Raw genomic sequence first — 20,040 nt, 5'->3', positions numbered from 1 at the left:
CAATCTTTAAGTCTGAGTCTGAAGGCTGGAAAAGACCAATGTCCCCACTCAAGCCGCCATGACAAAAAGAGTTCCCTCCTACTCAGCCGTCTTGTTCTGTTTAGGTGTTCAGTCGATCAGATGAGACCTACCCACCTGCAGCAGGGAGAGCAATCTGCTTTACTCACTCACATGTTAATCTCATTCAGAAACACCTGCACAGTAATCCCCAGAATATAGTTTGGCCCAATATCTGGGCACCTCATGGCCCAGTCAAGTTGACACATAAAACTAACTGTTGCAATTAGGGTTCACAAGAGCTCTTTCACTACTTAAGTTGAAAGATGTTCCCTGACCTTTCCTTGAAGATTTTGGTTGGGGGGTGAAAATATCTGAGAAATATGAGAATTTTGGAAGGAGCTCTATCAAGAGACAGAAGGGACAGGTGGATCTGAGCATGAAAGGAAAAAACAGAGAGCACCAAGAACAAAATTAGCTTCACAGATTTTCAGAAATATGAACAAACCTGTTTTATACATATTGTCACATTTTATTATTCCATTAGTCACCCATTTACTTATTTATGTATTCACTTAGCAATTAACATTTATTAAGGGCGTAATAATGGCATGGGTATTTCACCAGGTACAAGGGTCAAAGATTCAACTATAGTATGGACCTTGCCCTCAGAGTGTTCCTGTAAACTTAACCATGTTTATAAATGTATTAAGAATAATGTTTAATAAAACCCTATATTTGCTAGTTTGGAAATTGTCTTTAATGTTATCTAGTGTAAAATCACCACCACCAATGACACCACTCTCACCACCAGAGGCTTCCAATTTACAGACACATGACTATATAGACAAGGAATTTACAAACCACCTCCTGAGTTAATAGTTCATGGATGTTCACCTCTCATAAAGGTCTTAATTCCGAACTACAATCTGCTTATTGCAGCTTTTACCCCCACACACCTACTTATGTTACAGAAATTAACACAAAACAGTCAGCACTTCCATAGATATATATCCTGTTCTTGTCTTCATGGTTCTGTTTGATGATCATGATGATGGAGAGGATGAGGATTAGTATCTACAATTTCTTGGATTCATATTATATATCATGATTCTTTGATGAGCCTCATTTTATTCTCACAATTCGAAAAAGCAAAGGCAAGGTGGCTATTGTTCGAATGAGTAGATCAAAATTTAGAAGGATTGGGTACAGTTCAATGTTCCCAGGAGAGTGAAGAGCCAATTTAGGTTTGGGAACCAGTAGGCAGCTTCACCAAGGAGGAGCTAGCAGACAGAAAATTAAAAGCAAATTTATTCTCTACACACCCAGTGGCCCTCCTAAATACAAGAAGAGTCTACTCTGGCATGAGAAGCCATTGTTGTTGGACTGCTGAACTTAGAGAATGAATTATTTGGGGAAGGGGAAGAAGGTGATAATTCTTTTCTCTCTCACACTGTCATCCATCGCCATAATCCTGTTTTCATTGCACTTATACTTGCAAGGACCACCAGTGGCTTCTTTTGCTCACCAAAGGAGATGATGGACTGGAATTTCCTGGAGACCCTGACCCCAGTTCCAGCAGAGTCTTCCTCATTAAGGCAGTCATGTGGGCTCTTCTAACATTGCTTTAGTTCTCACAAAGCCCCGGCCTGCTCAAGTATTCGTGTCTCTGAACTCCGGATGTTAAATGAACCACAGTAAAACTCAGGAGTTCCTCATAGGTAACTTTGGGGTGAGAGAAGGCACGGAGCCAGCGTCAGTGAGATTGCTGCCTTGAATCTCCATGGTAACCCTGAGTCCAGGTGCACAACTGACTTTTATGAAGGGATTTTAATATTTCTTTTGCAATCATGAGTGTCTGGAACCATTCACCTGTGGCAGAAAATGTAGAAAGGTTGAGGGGTTACAGTTGGGTTTGCTATTCATAGCTGGAGATCTTTCAATTGTTCCAAGAAATAGGACACCAAAAATTGATTATATACCCTGACCTCTTCCTCAGTCGAGACTAGACTGCCTGTTCTCAGACTATAGTGTGCATAAGAATCACCAGGAGAATTTGTTTAGAATGCACAGTCCTACATTTGAAATCCAAAGATTTTAATCATTGGTCTGGGGAAGGGCCCTGGAATCTGCATTTTTAACAAATATCCTGATTGATCCAGAGAGAACACTGTAAACTCAATCTTAGAGGGAGCTTGTCTTGACATGGGTTTCCCAGAAAACAGAACCTAAAGCATTTATGATTGACTACTTCATTTGAGAAGGCAATCCTAGGGAGGCTGGAATGAGGGCAAATGGGAAAGTGGCAGGCTGGGAAGGAGAGCCAACAGGAGGAGAAGACTTTCGGCTATTGAGTGCTTTGTATCATGCCCAAGGAGTGCTCCATCTCACTTTCGTGGTGCTCTTCTCCTACGGCCCTTACAGGCCACTGTGTCCTGAGGAGTTTCTCTGGAGGACAAAAGGGCAAAGAGTTTATTGCCAGCTTACATCTTCCAATGTTAAAACCCACAGAGTTTCAACTCCCCTAGACTGCCAGGTGGTTGGTGCATGAGCCCCAAGCAAGCCCTAAAGCATCTCATGCCTTAGCAGCAATTGGGTTGCTCAGTGCTGCAGCAGGAAGCTTAAGGCGTAGACATCAGGCTGGGTGCAGGCAGGTTGCAAAGTAGACATGGAGCAGATGCAGCAAAGAGGGCAGATGAAGCCCATGTTGAGTGTGTCTGTAGCCAGAGCTAGGTCTAAACAGATGACCTAGGACCAAAGAACGGCAAGGCCAAAAAAGACCTGTGGTGGCACACGAGACCCATCTGATACAGATTCCAGACTCAACCTCATCCTCACGCCATCTACTTAGATAAGAAGCTCTGGGCTGGGTGCAGTGGCCCAAGCCTATAATCCCAGCACTTTGGGAGGCCGAGGTGGGTGGATCAACTGAGGTCAGGAGTTTGAGACTAGCCTGGCCAACAGGGTGAAGCCCCATCTCTACTAAAAATACAAAAATTTACTGGGCAGGGTGGTAGGCACCTGTAATCCCAGCTACTCGGGAGGCTGAGGCAGGAGAGTTGCTTGAACCCGGGAGGCAGAGGTTGCAGTGAGCCAAGATCACACCAGTGCACTCCAGCCTGGGCAACAGAGCAAGACCCTGTCAAAAAAAAAAAAAAAGCTCTAATTGTGATCGAGGACAAGATGAGATTCTCAAAGACAAAGCAGGGGAATTGAATGCTCTATAGGGGTAATAAATGAAACTCTGAGCTGGAAATGCCTCTCATCTTCCGTCTTCATTATGCTTACCTCTGTTTTGTACAAAATAGGCTGGTGCACCATGTACTTGGAAAGCTGACCTTGACCAGGCTGTGGGGATACGGAAGCAAACTCCGAGAATATGACTCAGAAGAGAGGGTTTCATCCCCCTTCTCATATCTCGCTTCTGTTATCATAAAATCTGGGAGGCCCTGATGGGCCAGGACAGGGTTAAAGAGAAGCAGGCACAGAGAGGGCCACTGAGTTTAGCTTGAGAGAAAAGGAGAAGCATGGAAGGGCTTGGAGTTGGCCAGGGATGAGCTAGTTAAAGCACAGACCCAGCTGCTTTCTGATTTTATAACATTCAAGCTTTCACAGCTTCAATCTCCTTCCTTTTATTCATTTTTTATTTTTAGTTGACAAATAATAATTGTCAACTAAATTATAAATTGAGAAATAATAATTGTCAATTAAATAATAATTGTCCATATATTTAAGGAGTACAATGTGAGGTTATGGCACATGTATACATTGTGGAATGATTAAATCATGCAAATTAACAAATCCATCAACTCACATACTTATCCTTTCTTTGTGATGGAAACATTTAGAATGTATTCTGTTAGCAATTTTGAAATATACAATACGTTACTCTTAACTATAGTTATCATGCTTACTAGAACTGACTCCTCCTGTCTAACTGAAACTTTGTATCCTGTGATCAATATCTCCCCTTTCCCAGTCCACTCCTCCATCCCTGCTAGGCCTCTGTCAATCACCATGCTACTCTCTACTTCCGTGAGTTCATTGCATGATTATTCACAGTAGGAAAGATATGGAAATAACTTGACTGCCCATCAACAGATAAATGGATAAATGGAACACTATTTAGCGTTAGAAAAGAACATTCTATCTTTGCAACAACATGAGTGAAGCTGGAGGACATTAGGCTAAGTGAAATAAGCCAGGTACAGAAGGACAAATGCTGCATGATCTCCTTCTTTTTAAATGGAAATCATGCCCACCCTGAGAAATGTTGGTAGTATATACCACCATAACATAATACAGTCATGAGTCACTAAATGACTCGGGTGAGTTCTAAGAAATGCATCGTTAGGTGATTTCATAATTGTGCAAACATTGTAGAGTGTACTTACACAAACCTAGGAAACAATAGCCTCCTACACAACTAGATTATATGGTATAGTTTATTGTTCCTAGGCTACAAACCTGTACAGCATGTTAATGCACTGGATATGGTAGGAAATCACAACATAATAGTATTCGTGTATCTAAACTTATCCAACATGAAAAAGGTACAGTAAAATTATGGTGTTATAACTTTGTGGGACCTTCGTTGTATATACAGTCCATCATTGACCGAAACAGCCTTAGGCAGTGCATGAGTATGCATGCACAGTTCCTGGGTCTAAGCACATCCCCAGCCACTGTGTGTGAGTGCCCTTGTTCCTTACCTTCAGGCTCAAGGTGTCTAAAGGTGTGAATACTAAGCTGAAGGCCCATACTTGGTCCCACCTGGCCGGATAGAAATTAAATAGAATTTGGGAATCTAGTATGAATCAGCAAAAGAGGCAGTATATTTGGCTGTACTTATGTCATTGGTGCTTCTGCTGCTGAAAACACTGACGTGGCAATTGTAGGATCCTCAGGGGTGATTTAGGGACAGGGCCTAGGAATGGTTTCCTCGCCTCTACCACCACCAATAGCAAACGCTGAAGAAGCTGGTACACCATCTCCAGAAGATACGACAGTCTTTTTGTTGAAAAGCTTAGAATATTTGACTGCATTATCTCAAGTGCTATTTAAACAAATTATAGCTGCTATTCATAGGATTTCTGGCCACTGGAGCTGCAAAATGGTTTCAAACTGCGATCTCCTCACTCTGCAACACATGGTTATGGTCCATATGCATCCCTAAGAAATCTCAGATCCTTAATTTGAGATCACATTTATTAAAAACAATTGTTTCACTGTGGATTAAAAGGGATAGGGAACTAGAAATGTGTACTCTTCAGGCATAAATGTTGTTTTTCTATAGGAATTTTCAAAACAATGATGCATCAGAGTTGTAAATGTATGGCTCTGTATCAGGCACTTAGGGCTGCTGGAACAGGTGCCACCAACTGGGTGGTTTACAACAACAGAAGTGAGTCCTCTCAGGGTTCTGGAGGCCAGAGTCCTAAATCAAGGTGTGGGCAGGGCTGTGCTCCCTCCCAAGTATCTAGGGGAGGACACTTCCTTGCCCCTTTCAGCTTCTGGCAGCCCTAGGCATTCCTTGGCTTGTGGCCACATACCTCCAATATCTGCCTCTGTCTTCCCATGGCTGTCTTCTCCCTGTGTGTCTCTGTTTCTTCAAATGGGGTTCTCTTTTCTGTACAGCTCTCTTCTTTTTTAAGGGTGCGAGTTATCTTGGCTAAGGACTACCCCAGTGATTTCATCTTAACTTGATTACATCTGCAAAGACCCTTTTTCCAAATAAGGTCACATTCTAATGTAACTGGGAGTTAAGACTCCAACATATTTCTTTAGGAGAGTCTTTTCTCCCATCAGCAACATCAGAATCACTTCACATTGCTTTTACACCTAAGAATCCCTTTTACATTCATTGTTACCAGACTCCTTATACAAGGCTCAAGGATAACCAAATAAAACAGCTATCTTGCAAGTCCAGCTGGTTCCCGAATGGCCCAGAATCAGTGCTTCTTCCCCAGCTGAAGTGCGTTACAGATACACTAACCAGCCTATCATGAAAATTATGTCCCCAGATTGATCAGCATACATGCTCAATCCACATAAAACAATCTCTCAATGCAGGAGCCATACCTTGATCTAAGACTTAGTATGGACCAGTTTGGCTTAATGGTCAAATTATATGGCATAAATTGGGAAGTCTGTTTAACCCTTTCTTTTCCTCTTTTCCATCTGCTAATCTACAAGGCTGAGCAAGTGCTCTTGTAAGTGCTGGGAGGAGAGCATGAACAATACAGATAAATCCCAAGCCTCATGGAGGTTTTATCATTCCTTTATTAATATTCACTGAGCATCTACTATGTGGCTGAGAATATTCTACATGTTAGATTTCAAGTGAGACAAAACCCCACTCTCACGTAGCATGCATTTTGAAAACGTTTCCTTGTTTTCTCATTATTGTGCCTTAGAATTCTTTCCTCCACATTTTGCATTTGTATAATCTCCTTCTTAGGATCTTAGTCTGTCATAAAATATTTTGAGAATTTTCCATGAGTGGATCTGACCATTAGGGAGCCACGTTGCCACTCAAAACCCCAGTCTCAGAGCGTTCGCGTTCAAGGAGACCATGAAGCTGTGCAAAGAAGTTCAGGCTTAGAACCTGAGTCACGGGATCACCAACTGCTGTCTGTGAATGCGGCCCTCACTTTCAACTTTGCTATATCTCTGTTAAAATACTGGCAAGGGCAAGTGATCTGAGGGTTAAAGATCTGAGCCTGTCCTTGCCCTGTAGTTTATGAGCTGTAGGATCCAGGCACGACTTGGAACTTAACCTCTTTGTGTCTCAAAACATTATGCTGAGGAGTTTGTACATTGTAGACTAAACTTCAAATAAAGGAAAACAAAGTACAGGAAAATGTTGGAAAAAGCGTCAGTTACTCTATTTATACCAGCTATTATTATTTCTACTTGCCTTAAAGAGAGGGAAGTGATTCTGGTTCCTTTCTCATTCTTTCTAGAAAAGAAAGGAAAAAAAAAAAAAACATTTAAAAAGAGAGAGGCAGGGAGAGAGAATGAGAAAGTTGAAAAGTCCTGTCCCTGTAAAAAAGTCAAAGATCTAATTTTATTTCAAGTGTTGAAATTGGCTTCATTTCTCTTATCTTCTATTCTAGGAGTCTCCTTGTCCCACCCATAGATTAATAATCACATGTACTAACAAGAAGCTCATCAAGAGATTCCTCGGCGGTGTTTCATGCTGTTTTTTTCTTTCCTAATCTGATTCTTGCTTCAAGGCCTAAATTCAACCAGTTTGAGGACAGATGGTATGGGGCCCTTTGCCCTGCCAATCTGGAGACCCTGGAAACAATTTAGCCTCTGCACAGGGAATAATTTTGCCAGCATGGTTTAAAAATACTATAGTGTTTTTAACCTTGGGGAAAAGTATCCGGCAAATAACCCAAAGCAGATTTTTTTTGTTGCTGTTATAGATAATGTCACACTCCCAGCCAGATTTGTCTAAACAAGGCTCTGCTCAAGATAAATTGCTAGCAATGGATGCCATTTAAATGTAGAATTGAGAAACATAGCTATGCTGAGCTGGAAAAAGATTTGGAACTTACGTCTCTGTCTTGGTTCTTTTCCCTACTCACCTTGGTGGCCAGTCACTTCACCTAGTTAGGACTCCACCTTCTCATTTGAAAATGTGAGATTTAGACTATCATCATTTCAGTTCAACTATTGCTGGGTGATACAAGGTGGGTCCTTAGTATTGCAATGGATTCCAAGATGAGAAATAACTGTGGCCACCCTCAAGGAGTTTGTAATTTATTAATACATATTATACCCCCATATTATACATATTATGTATACCCCAATACATATTAAAACTTATATATATGTATATCCCAATACCTATTAATACATATTAGACCCCCAAAGCTAATTCTTCCTTGGAACTTCTCATGGGTTTCCTCTACTTGGAAATCTCTCCCCTCCAGAGCTTCACGTGGCTGGGTCTTTTTCATCACTTAGACTTCAGCTCAAACTTCACCTCTGCAGAGATGCAGACTTAGACCTCCATATATAAAGTTCCCACCCCACACTCTTCATTTCATTATCCTGTTTCATTCTTTTGTTGCACTGCACTTTCTCTTACACATTTATTTATTACTGGCGTTTCACCAGGTACAGTAGCCTCTGCCTCTACCTGCTCCCATGGCCTCCGTAGAACAGAGCTACCAATGTTCTGAGAGCCCTTATGGTGCCAAAGCTGAAAGGGGACTCATGGAGACAGTGGGACATGAATGAATCTCTCACCAGTGTTGTGAGAACTTGGTGACTCCGAGACTGGTATAGTCAAAAGTATAACAGCGATAATGATACTAACACAGAGGCGTTATTGTAATGATTAAATTATGCATTTATGCAAAGTGCCTAGCACAATTATAGCATATATTGAGGTCTTAATTAATGTTAGCTTCATGAGGTCCTTCTGGGGAAAAGTAGTGTGAGCTCAGCAATGAATTTGTAATTAATGGATATTTATTAATTGATAAACTTCTATCTTTTTTTAAAGAAGAATTGGGAGAGGTAAAGAAACCAAGGCAGAGATTTTCAAAAAGAGCTCTTTCTACATTCACATACCACTTCTGCTTCTGTGGTTTCCAAAGAACTTAGACACGAATGCAACAAAACGAGGCTAGGAAATCAATACAAAGTCAGAAACCGTGTTATCCTCAAAATGCCCCTTTGCCTCTGCCGGATGAGCTCTTATACTGAGCCCTGGATTTACCCATGTTGTGTTCTTCTGTCCTGTGGGATGCTTTAGTCAGGGTGGTTGGGCCAGGAAGCAGGGCCTTGCTGGAGAGAGTAAAGTAGGAACACTCCCACCCCAACATAGTTCCCAGACTTGACCAGATGTGTTTGAATGCCAACCGTGTTTATTTACTGAGGTGTTGACCAGGGAGTTATTTCTTAGCAGCCATGAAAATTGTCTAACTCATGCCATAGACCATGGCAGTTTAAATTCAGCGCGTCTGAAATCCAGCAGAGGACATGACTTCAGCTCACATGGAGATTCCACTTTCAAAAGTTTTAGCACGTTGTGAAACAGAAATCACAGCTAATTGTGGGGAGGCTCATAGCCTGTGTCCTGAAGGAGACAGGCTATGAGATGAGAGGGAACAGCAATTAGTGTGAGCTGATCTCCTCTCAAGGGCCTGGAGTCAAACTGCCCAAGGCACCAATGTAAACAGGTGCTAAACTGTAATAAATCAGAGATGCTGGCACTAATTAACACAGGTTTCCACTCACACAATTTGTAAAAAAAAAAAAAAAAAAAAAAAAAATGCATGGGTTTTGATCCATTGCAGGAGATAGCACTCTGAACTAGGAATTTTTAAAACAAACAACACACCCTTCTTTGGTTGTGTTCAAGAGTTCTGTTTTGTGTTTTGAGGGTGTATGTTTGTGTAAGTTGCAAGGTGCTACTCCAGGCCTTGATACCACCTGAGACCAGCTGCCTGACAGGAGCCTGAACTTGGCAGTCACGACCAGCTGAAGGGATGAAACCAAACACCGAATAGTGTCAGGGTGTTTACCCAAACCAAAGACTTCTTTCTTCATTTAAATTTGTCTTGTTGGAAACATTTCAAAAAAGGACAGGGTGTAGTGGCTCACGCCTGTAACCCCAGCACTTTAGGAGGCCTAAATGGGAGGATTGCTTGAGACCAGGAGTTTGAGAGCAGTCTAGTCAACATAGGGAGATCCCATCTCTACAAAACTAAAGAAAGTTAGCCTGGTGCAGTGTCGTGTGCCTGCAGTCCCAACTACTCAGGAGGCTGATGCAGGAGAATCACTTGAGCCCAGGAGTTCAAGCCTGCAGTGACCTACGATAGCATCACTGCACTCACTCTGGGTGACAGAGTAAGACCTCGTCGCCCCCGAAAAAAAAAAAGAAAGAAAGAAAGGAAAAGAAACCTTAGATAGCAAAAACAGCGAGAAAGTGGTAAGGTCAGGTAAGGTTTTGCCATCTTTTATTTTTCCCCCAGCACGTTGCCTCAATTTTAGAAAGAGGAAGTGAATTAAGAATCAAATCTGTTTCTGCACAAAATGTTTATTCATAAGAAATCTGTTTCTCGGGGGGAAACTGGGTGATAGGTGCTACATAGGACCCTTCTGTGCTATTTTTTTCTTTCTTGTGAGTCTATAATTGTTTCAAAATTAAAAGGTTAAAATAATAAAATGATATTTAAAGCAGAGATAAAAATGTCAGTTTCTTTTCATGTGCACTAAATGCATAGCCGAAGCTGAAAAAAATTTTAAACATCTTCTCTTTGAATAGATTTCAGGTTGTTAACAGATGTGTTACACCTGTGTATTCTTACCTGCCTGTATTTGCAAGAGAATTTTATCATTTTATACATTAACAATGCCAAGAGGTTAGTAGTAGTACACCTCTTTTTAAAGGGGAGAAAGGAGAGAATCAGTCAGGTTATATAACTCATCTACATTTATCCAATTAGTGTAACTGGGTGGGATTTGACCTAAGCCAGTGTAACTCCAAAACTTGACAGCCTTGCAAATTAGCCTCCCAGCAGGCCATGCAAGAACCAGGAAAAGCTCTTTCCCAGCCATCCAGGCACCATGGTCCTCCTTGAATATGATTGACCTTAAAAGTTCTCTTTGGGTTTTTCCCCCTGTTTTTTTTTTCTCCCTGTAATTCTTCCACATGATCTACCCAAGAGTTTCATGCCTTGAGTAGACTATTCAGAAAGTGAAAACTTGACAGAATCACTAGGTCAAGCACTGACTCAGAAATGTCCCATTGGAACATAGATTTAGCTCTACACACATCGCACATCCTCTATTAAATCACTTACCCACAACTCAGTATTTCTGGTGGTCCCATACTACACTTCAGTGGCACTGTGACACAGGCCCAACAAAAGCCAAGCGGGCTAATGCTAATTATAGCCAGGCACACGCTAGCCCATTGCAGGAGGTAAGTAATTTTATCCTAATAGCCACTCCTCTGAGTAAGTATTATCATCCTCAAGTTACATATGGCTCCCAGAACAGTCAAATTCCTTGCCCAGATCTAGGCAGCCACTGTGTGATACATCTGGATAACTGTAATCTAGCTGGCAAAACCCAAACTTCTCTGGATTTATACTTCTTGTTAAGACTCAGGATCCATGAACCCAATAAACTATGCAAGAGGGATATGGGGGATAAGAGGCAAGAACTCGTGAAGCGACGAACACAAAATGAATTATCACCCAAAGAGAAGATGAACGCAAGGGAGTCCCTCTAACTGTGGAATGTGAGACAGGAAGCAAGAACATGCGGGTTGGAATTTGCAGCTGGCCTGAGACTGAGCCTCTTTTGTTGCTTCTGTGTCACGCTCTTCCTTGCTCCCTCTCCATTCCAGCCACCTTTCGCTATATAGGCTCCTCCAGTGAGCTACGCTGTTTTTCCCACCCAGGCATCCAGATTGACAATATCTTTGGCCTTGAATGTGCTCCCGGACACCTCCTTTACTCCTTCTCTTCTCCCCTCCCTCCTCTTCCCTTTCCTGCTTCTTTCTTTCTTAGAAGCCTTCTTTTGTTTCTTTCTTCCTTCCTTCTCTCCTCTTCCCTCCTTTTTTTCTCCATTTCTGCTCCAGCAAATTTCTACCTATTGTCAACACCTGAGCTCTCTTGTCACTTCCCCAGAGGAAATCTGGTCTGAATTCACAGAGTAGAACACATTCGCCTCCTATTTGTTTCAGAGCCCTCTTTGTTCCTGTCTCTGAATACATCATCTTGATGGTTGATTTCTTGTTCAATACCTCTCTATTATATTAGATTCGAAACTCCATGAAGGTAGGGACAAGTTTTTTTTTTTTTCACCTCTATATCCCCACAGCTTGCCCAGTGGCTGATAGTAGTAGGTAGACGATGTGAATATCTATTTGTTAAATCAATACATGTCTGATCAGGCACTATTCATTGCATTTACCACAAATTGTAGTTTTATATATATCTGAAGTCCAATCATTTATTTTCACCTCTTCTAGGCTGTAAGCTCCATCAAAGGATTAGGTATATCTCTTATCTAATTGTATTTTTCAGCACCTAATAGAGCTGCTGATGCATGGTATATATTCAATAGATAATAAATTAATGAATGATATTCCAAGAAAAAAAGCTATAAATATCACCTACACTATTATCAACTTTCTCGTTAAACCAAATTGTCTTCAATTCTTCGTGAGTAAAAAGCAGAAATATTCATATCATTAGACTTGGGTTCTTATTGCAGTCTAGCCACCAATTGGATGTGAACATGCATTTTTAGATTATTTGCCAAGGAAGACCACAATAATTCACTTTTCTTCATTCACCCCTTGAATAGTCTTCTCCCACATTTACTCTGAACTTGGCCATGTGACTTGCTTTGGCCAATGGGACCATGGCATCTAGGATGCAAGCAGAGGCCTGGAAAAGGCTGGAGGCTGGAGCTTCCCCTCTCCCACTGCCCTTAGTGCCCCAAACCCACCGTGTACATGGGCCTAGCTGGCCACTAGATAACAGGAAGGTATGCGGAGGAGAACAGAGGCACCTGGCTGACATGATTGCCAACAAACAGATGCGTGAGTGTGATAATCTTAGATCATCCAACTGCCTCTCAACCCACTAGCACAGACCAGATGATCAGGTCTTGTTATGGGTCGAATACGTCCCTGCTAAAATTCATTTGTTAAAGTCCTAACCCCCCACTACCTTGGAATGCCTTCTGACATGGAGACTGGGTCTTTAAAGAGGTAATCAAGTTAAAATTGAGTAATTAGGGTGAGCCATCATTCACTGTGACTCCTCTCCTGATAAGAAGGGGAAATTTGGACAAAGACACAGGGAGAATGCCATGTAAACACAAAAACAAGGATACAAAGACACCCACAAGCCGGGGATAAAGGCCTGGAACAGATCTTCTCCTCATGGCTCTCAGGAGGATCCAACCCTGCCCACTCCTTGATCTCAGACTTCCAGAGGCCAGACTGTGAGACAATACAATTTGACCTTCTGTTTTGTTAGCCACTCAGGGCTCAGTCCTTTGTTATGAAAACCCCAGAAAATTAATACGGGTCCAGACCAAAAGAAGTGAGCAAGTGACACACACAATTATGAACTAAATAAAGTGGTTACTGCTTTAAGCCCCTAATGCAGCAAAAGCTAATTAATAAAGTGGTTAAACTACTCGAGTCTCCCTAGTCTTCAGTTTTCACAATTACAAAATGGGATTTTAAATATGTTCCTTACATGGTTATTAGTAAGATTAAGGAGGATAATGCTTGCAAGTTGCTTAGCAATGTAACTGACTCACAATTAGCATTCAAAGAGTGCTTCTTTTCATGTTTTCCTTGGGGTGTCTGTTAAGTCAAAACCAGAGTTATTTACCCAAGAAAATATAAACTTCTACCTTTGAATTTATTGTAAATAATGTTGGAGTTTGTTATGGAATTCAACATCAATTTATATAAAACTAGAATGTCAAGTCTCCAGAAGAGGAAACAGGCACTCGGCAAGATCAGCTTAAATGGACCAAGATTAAGGCAGAAAGAAAATGTATTAAGCAGCTGATATGTGCCCAAACATTACTGCATGCCTTTATTTACAATATTTTGTTTATTTATTGAAATACTTCTAAAATATAAATATTATCCTTCCATCACAATTGAGGAAATATCATTTCCTCAATGAAGGAAATATAATCCTCAATTATCCCTCATTTTTAAAAAAAGTTTCTAAAATACAAATATTATTATCACTCAAACTACTTGAGAAATAAACTTCAAAGTGCCCAAGATCCCATAGCTAATAATTAATACAGCAAGAATAAGAGGCAGGCATTTCTCCTTTAGTTCCCAGGTTCTTTCCTTAACACCTGGTCCATGTGTCTGGGATGGTCTCAGGAAGCCATGGCAAAATTAAGCCAAAAGATAGTTAATGTCCACTATTCATATAAAGTGAGACTCGCAAAACCCACCTTCCATGCTTGAGTGTTGCCCAGCAGTTCCTTTTATTGTGTTCTGGTAACTATGAAGTACCACATAAGGACACCGTGTGTCTTTAAAAACACCCTTTGCATTGGAAGATTTCAGCCTCTGAAAGCTTCACGTATTGCACTCCAACCTAAGAAGAGGAAGTCCTGCCAGCCCTCAGGTCAGACCTCTCAGGTCTGTGGCTGCATTTCACAGGAAACCAAGTCTAAAACGGACCTATCAGGAGGTTTTCTGCTGAAGGGCACTGCTTAGCATCGAGAAGAATTCAACCCACCGCCTTACTAATTTCCAGTGCCCCAAGGTCTCTGCACTGCCGCCCCTCCTCACAGGAGACGGACACCTCAGCCTAGATCCCTTGGTGCTCTCCACGCTGTTCAGGTAAACTCATTAGGCCAGTTCTTCTGAGTGAGGATCTCATGGTCATCTCCTTGTCATAAATGATCATCAGGAAAGACCTGAGCAGCAAGTAAAAATGTGTTTCTAAAGTGGAAGTCTGGGCCTTATATATAGCATCAAAGGAGCAAGAAGAAAGCCCTTAACTCAATTGTTAAAGATCCTTTCATTCTTTTGGGAGAAAGAATCAGGATACCTACCCACAGAAAATTAAAAGACTAAATGTTTTCAATCGTCTTTTCCTGGAGCTTGGACTCCCCGACTGTTTGCAACTGAAATCTAAAGACCAGGCCCCATGGCTGGCTTTCCTGGCTGACCTTCATTAAGTAAGCCCTCTAGAAAGAAAGCCTCCATTCAAAGTAGGTCATTCAAAGTAGAAGTTAACTCCTGGAGCCCTGTGGAAATATATTTTTAACATTTTCTAAAGTAATACGATTTTCTTTCTGCTTTGGTGTAGAGGAGACTTAGACTTTGGAATCACGCAGACATCCTTCCACTCACAAGAGTAAGGAGCTCAAAAGTGAGGTTAAAGTTGGGGTTAAATTCTTACTCTTGAAAAGTGCCGGGAGTCATCTCTACCAGGCTTTTATTGGATAAAGCAAACAAACTGGAATGAGACAGAAAAGAAAATAACTATCATCAAAATATGGATACTTTGATTTTAAAAGGTGTCGATATGTCTGAACTTTTTATCAATACTGTTTTTATTATTTTACACCAGTGTTACTTATTTGGCTTCTCTGTTAGGAGTATTACTTGTCTATTACCTACATGGCCATTTCTCTGGCTGTCTCTGTCTATACTGTGGCGCAGCTCCTCAATAGTGTTGTTCTTTGGATTTCCAGGGGCCTCCCAAACCACCAGGAATAATCATTTCAAATATCAAGAAGACAATGGTAGAGCTGGTTAATTGAAGGCCTACCAGAGAAATGACAGCGCTTCAGAAATCCTCTAAGAAGCTTAAGATACAGTATGCCCTAGAGAAGTAGGAATGGCAACTGGCATTTACTTACCTTCAGCTCCTGCTGACCTAGAGAGCTGGCTATTACTTTCCCTGGTTTACAGGTGAAGAACTTGAGTTCTCTAAGTAATATGTGCAAGGTTGTTCAGTCACTAATGTCAGTAACAGAATTGAGAAGGAAACTGATTTTCCTGGCTGACTGATTGGAATGGTGAACAGTGTTAGTTTGCAGTTTCACAGAGCTCATCCCTAAACTCACTCCTGGGTGGTCTCTGACACCAACCATCTAAATGGTAGTATTTCTTTGTTATTCCCAACAAGCCCTCTCAGATGACTGTATAGGCAAGACCATTTGAAAGCCAGTGCTTATAATCTTCTGTACCATCTGGCCAGCTCTGGCCTGAACACCAGGGGATTCTGTTTCTCGATCACTTTGCCATGAGACAGGTGCTGTCTTAGAAAGACTGTAGGATTGGACGCCTGACCAAAATGGTGAGGATCCTGACTCTGCCACTTGGACCAGGGATGTTGTTTCATATATGATCGTCATTTCCTGCCCCTTTTTAATAAAGTAAGATCTCATAAGACTTGTATTGACAATTATGTAGCCTCAATAATATAGTATTTATATTACGTGAAATATGGTGCGTTCTTAACACTCAGCAAGTATTCAGTAAGTGTTGACTTCTTTCTCCATTACTTTCCTTTCCTCACTCCAAATCAGTTCTGACTTTATTCTTAAAACATGACCACAGTCAACATAGAATTGATTAATACACATAAGTTTACAAATATTGTATTTTAATAATCTCATTAGAGAATGGTAATATTCCACAGTTGTATAGCCTTATGTAATGTAGGCCTTTGACTACATATTTTCTTCTTGAATGATCTTAACAACTTAATGAAGTAGGCAGAGCACGTATTAGAGCATTTAAAAGGTGAAACTGGGGCTTAGAAAATATGAGGAAGGACAACATGGTGAAATGGAAAGAAACAGGGCTTTGAGATCGTCAAAAATGGACATGAATCTAGTGTGTGACTTTACTGTTCATCTTTAGGTAAGTAGCTTAACCTCTCTGATCTTTAGTTAGCTGTTGTTGGAGTTGTGTAATTTGAAACTGGGAGGAAGAATACATTTTGTGTGTTGCTTCGAGAGTGAGAGCAAATGTGCCCACAGTGTCTGACACAGAAGAGATAGCCAGGAACTGGCTAAATTGTCACATGAAGAGTAGCAGACAGAGATCTAGAAGCATCCTTTTCTGAATCCTAGTACATGGAGCAGTTATATCCACTGTCATAAGCTACTGCCAACATCTGCCAAGACTTGAGTTCTGCAGAGTTCTTCTAGGCTGTACCTACCCTCCTAGCATGACAAAGAAACATAAAGTGTTCAAAGGGGCTAAATTACTAACCAGAGAGATAAATACCTGAATTTAAATTGTATTTATGATTTTTAACAGATTAAACCAAACATTCACGATTTTACCAATAAAACTGAGAAGCATCAGGTTAGATATCAGCAATAACGAAAAAATCACACACACACACACACACACACACACAAACAGAATTGTGGAATAGAGCTATCATAGGACCAATTTTTGTGTTTATTATTTATTTTTTGTTACTCTTGTGGGCAGAATATTTGGGAATCATTATTGTGATTATTCTGCTTAATTTTAATCATGTCTTCCAAAGAGCAATGACTTACAGGTTACCATTTAAGTGTTGCTGATAGACAAGAAACGCTCATCATTTCTCACTTTTTAAGTAGGTGTACTTAATTCTTACTTTACAAAATGGATTCTGAGGTTCAGGCAGGCTCCATGCATTGTCCATTTCATGCAATGAATAGGAGGATATGCCAGAAATGAGACCCAGGTCCACCCGAGCCCCGAGCTCCTGCTCTCGGCATGGTGCTCCATGAGTACCCTGCTGATGTTCCCAGGTTCATGATCAGGGCATCAATCACTGTCTTCCAAACTAGTCAACAGCATTTAAGGAACTCCCAGATACACCACAAGCATTAGCAAAATATGTATTTTAGTTGTTTCTTTTAAATTTCATTGGTGATACTAATTGAAACACTGCTTCCTAAACACTTATGCATGAGAATCAAAATCCTATTGTGTTTAAATGGTACTGTGGTTTGTCATTTGAACTAAGATGAGCCAAAAGGTCTAGATACAACATGAAAATTTAATATCCATGTGATTGGATGATAATCTTTAACAGTGGTAGGTTCTGTGTTCAATTTCGTGTAAGATAAAGATAAGGGCTGACTAATAGCCTAGGCCCAAACTCTGAGAGGGCTGAATTTTTGTGGACTGCCTAAGGACCACATTTCACCATCAGTTTTGAAGACCCAGAAAGCTAATTGTATCCAAGGCACACAGAGTTGATGGAGCTCAAGAGGTCAGTCCACTCTGGTACTTTGGCCTATGCATCCATCTTTGGTGATTTTGTTCAAGTGTACTCAAATTATAAGTTCAGATGATTGGCATATTCCCTCCCAGGAGACAAATGTACACAGGAAACTAAATTGATATTGGGCAGTAGCTTGTTGAGCACTAAGTCAGAGCTGTGTAATTTCAAAAGCTGGATTTGCTGAGCTATGGGTGGTCTGATGCCTTGGCAGGCACCTGGAAAGCCAGTCTGCCCCATAGTTACCTGTAGATATATATATATATAATCAGGACGTCCTCACTCATGGGCAAGTCTAGGGATCTCCCGATCAGCTTTATCTGTCTGGGCACTTTACACAGGACACCTCCACACAGTCCCCATCCCAAACTCCTACTTCTGATACATGCTGTTTTCACTATACCATGCCATCCAGTCGTTGAGACATGGATAGTGTGGGTTTGAAATCAGTTACTTCCTAGCAATATGGTTTTAGACAAGTTATTTAACTCCTCAGAACCTCTGTTTATCCTTTATAAAATGGAATAAAAATATCTACTGCTCAAATTTGTGGTGAGAAATGAGATTCAGTACATAAAAATGCATATCATGGTGTCTAGTAATTATTAAATACAAAGTAAATGGTAGTGGCTATTATCATCATTGTTAGCATTATTATTATGAGTTTATTTTATATTTAAACAAACCTTCCTTAGATTCTTGGCCTTTGTCCCTTTTTTGTCTTTATTTTAATTATTATTATACTTTAAGTTTTAGGGTACATGTGTACAACGTGCAGGTTTGTTACATATGTATACATGTGCCATGTTGGTGTGCTGCACCCATTAACTCATCGTTTAGCATTAGGTATACCTCCTAATGCTATCCCTCCCCCCTACCCCCACCCCACCACAGGCCCCAGTGTGTGATGTTCCCCTTCCTGCGTCCATGTGTTCTCATTCTTCAATTCCCACCTATGAGTGAGAACATGCGGTGTTTGGTTTTTTGTCCTTGCGATAGCTTGCTGAGAATGATGGTTTCCAGCTTCATCCATGTCCCTACAAAGGACATGAACTCATCATTTTTTATGGCTGCATAGTATTCCATGATGTATATCTGCCACATTTTCTTCATCCAGTCTATCATTGTTGGACATTTAGGTTGGTTCCGAGTCTTTGTTATTGTGAATAGTGCCGCAATAAACATACGTGTGCATGTGTCTTTATAGCAGCATGATTTATAATCCTTTGGGTATATACCCAGTAATGAGATGGCTGGGTCAAATGGTATTTCTAGTTCTAGATCCCTGAGGAATCACCACACTGACTTCCACAATAGTTGAACTAGTTTACAGTCCCACCAACAGTGTAAAAGTGTTCCTATTTCTCCACATCCTCTCCAGCACCTGTTGTTTCCTGACTTTTTAATGATCGCCATTCTAACTGGTGTGAGATGGTATCTCATTGTGGTTTTGATTTGCATTTCTCTGATGGCCAGTGATGATGAGCATATTTTCATGTGTTTTTTGGCTGCATAAATGTCTTCTTTTGAGAAGTGTCTGTTCATATCCTTTGCCCACTTTTTGATGGGGTTGTTTGTTTTTTTTTCCTGTAAATTTGTTTGAGTTCATTGTAGATTCTGGATATTAGCCCTTTGTCAGATGAGTAGATTGCAAAAATTTTCCCCTATTCTGTAGGTTGCCTGTTCACTCTGATGGTAGTTTCTTTTGCAGTGCAGGAGCTCCTTAGTTTAATTAGATCCCATTTGTCAATTTTGGCTTTTGTTGCCATGCTTTTGATGTTTTAGACATGAAGACCTTGCCCATGCCTATGTCCTGAATGGTATTGCCTAGGTTTCCTTCTAGGGTTTTTATGGTTTTAGGTCTAACATGTAAGTCTTTAATCCATCTTGAATTAATTTTTGTGTAAGGTGTAAGGAATGGATCCAGTTTCAGCTTTCTACATATGGCTAGCCAGTTTTCCCAGCACCATTTATTAAATAGGGAATCCTTTCCCCATTGCTTGTTTTTCTCAGGTTTGTCAAAGATCAGATAGTTGTAGATATGCAGCATTATTTCTGAGGGCTCTGTTCTGTTCCATTGGTCTATATCTCTGTTTTGGTACCAGTACCATGCTGTTTTGGTTACTGTAGCCTTGTAGTATAGTTTGAAGTCAGGTAGTGTGATGCCTCCAGCTTTGTTCTTTTGGCTTAGGATTGAGTTGGCAATGCATGCTCTTTTTTGCTTCCATATGAACTTTAAAGTAGTTTTTTTTTCCAATTCTGTGAAAAAAGT

The 20,040-nt window shown here is 40.8% G+C and overlaps 1 protein-coding gene across 2 annotated transcripts in view; it reads left to right on the top strand.

Moving 5' to 3' along the window:
* The window catches only part of CLNK (cytokine dependent hematopoietic cell linker), a 264,742-nt gene that overhangs the window by 41,728 nt on the left and 202,974 nt on the right, over positions 1 to 20,040 (top strand). Inside the window, exon 1 of one of the 2 annotated variants that reach the window (XM_520687.9) lies at positions 14,174 to 14,365. The exons of the other annotated variant lie outside the window; for it this stretch is intronic. The gene's annotated coding sequence lies outside the window, so the exon portion shown is untranslated. Of the gene's footprint in view, positions 1 to 14,173; positions 14,366 to 20,040 lie in introns of those variants that run through there. 2 annotated transcript variants of the gene reach the window in all.

Source organism: Pan troglodytes, chromosome 3 (genome assembly GCF_028858775.2).
Source record: "Pan troglodytes isolate AG18354 chromosome 3, NHGRI_mPanTro3-v2.0_pri, whole genome shotgun sequence".
NCBI lineage: Eukaryota > Metazoa > Chordata > Mammalia > Primates > Hominidae > Pan > Pan troglodytes.
Note: the sequence above shows the minus strand (reverse complement) of the source record. Positions and strands in the feature narration are given on the sequence as shown.